Below are 1,970 nucleotides of genomic sequence, written 5' to 3' on the forward strand. Positions count from 1 at the left end.
TTTCTAACTTCATCAGCCATGGGAACCTTCGTTGGCGTATAGTGAAGACGCCTCGCCCTGATAAACGGGAGGGCGCGTGTTCGATCCTATCTGGGGCATGGAATTTTATTATTGTTATTTATTATTTTTCAAATAACTACCTCATTCTGTATACAGAGTTACAGACCCTAAATAAGTAAGACGTAACGTTAAGTTATGTTAAAATAAAATTATAATAAGTATTAATAATTTATGATACATTAAGTTTATGTCCAAGATCTCTTACCTACATATTATTATTTGGGTCTCTTTCATTCTCATCACCAAATAATCTGTAATATCACACACCTACTTGACATACCATCTTAGGTACTTATACTTACCCATGTAATAAGTTTGATATAAATATTAACTTATCCTTATTCTTCAAGCATTATTAATTGGGTCTCTTTCATTCTCATCACCAAATAATCTGTAATGTCACACACCTACTTGACATACCATCTTAGGTAGTTATGCCTACTTACACTTACCCATGTAATAAGTTTGATATAAATATTAACTTATCCTTATTCTTCAAGCCATCTTACATGTAGGTGTATGAATCTTACATGAAGTACCTACACATATCTTCACCTAATATTATGATACATTGATACAAGCTATACTGTCTACCTACTTACAATAAGTCCCTCCTGACAACACTCAGTAACATAACACATACGTTCATACTACGTACCTACCTAGTTATTAAGTTCCTTACATCTCCTACAGATACATAATATGTACTCGTATAACATTTTATCGAACTCATAATAATAAAATTATGAATGAGTAGTGGAGTACCTATATTAGACACAAAATTTCTTATTAAGTTCCTTACATCTCCTACAGATATATAATATGTACTCGTATAACATTTTATCGAACTCATAATAATAAAATTATGAATGAGTAGTGGAGTACCTATATTAGACACAAAATTTGACAAAATCGCACTGATAACAAGAAATTCCTGAATGATAACAACAATATTGTGAAAACCAAAGTTCTACCTGTCTCGCGGTTTCCCCCCGACCAATGTTTGAAAAATTCACCAAGTAGAGGGGGGAGTAACGAATTTACTTCTCAAGGATAAGATGGTAATGTAAAGTAAGTTACTTTAGTTGATGGGTAAGTTAGTTATGTACCTACTCTGGAAAGAAGGGGAGGAAAAAGAAGAACTTGGAGGGAAATCAACTTGAAGAAATATCATCACTTCACCTGGCCATCCAGACTTCTAGTCTATAATACAGGGTGTAGCTAAAGTAGGTTCTCATAGTTTCCCTGTATAGATGGGTTCAACAAAACTCGACGATTAATAACATAATAACAGATGAGCAGAGTTTCTATCTATTTCTTGCCTTGTAAGCGGAAGGGTCCGGTTCTATTTCCGTCCAGTACCCTATATCACCACAAAGTATGGAAAAGTATTTACAATTCCATATTTCGATCTAATTCGTCCAAATTCAAAATTCTGCTTTTCCATTGGCTATTACACCTGTAAGATACTTTTCCATACTTTGGTGATATGAGGCACAGGGCCAACTTTACTCTTAAGGTTCGTTCTCGGAACGGCTGGCTTTCTCTCATCCTGTCTTTCGATTTCGGAACGATAAGAGCTCCGTTTTCAAAGTTCCCTCTATCAAACCTCTTTTTACTTTCCTTATCCTAAGTATAGGACGGAAAGCATCTACTGAAACAGGAGGGCGTGGGTTCGATCCCAGCCGAGGCATGGAATTTTATCCTCATTTATTTGAGATTTTGACCACATAATAATGGAGCTCACACAAGGAAAGTTTTTCTTCTCAAAGCAATACAAGGAGGGAGAGAGAGAGAGAGAGAGAGAGAGAGAGAGAGAGAGAGAGAGAGAGAGAGAGAGAGAGAGAGAGAGAGAGACTCTGTGGCAAAGTGTCATAAATATTATATGGCAATTTCCTATGGCCATAGCT

The sequence above is a fragment of the Diaphorina citri genome, unplaced genomic scaffold (genome assembly GCF_000475195.1).
Source record: "Diaphorina citri unplaced genomic scaffold, Diaci psyllid genome assembly version 1.1 scaffold21, whole genome shotgun sequence".
NCBI classification, from domain to species: domain Eukaryota; kingdom Metazoa; phylum Arthropoda; class Insecta; order Hemiptera; family Psyllidae; genus Diaphorina; species Diaphorina citri.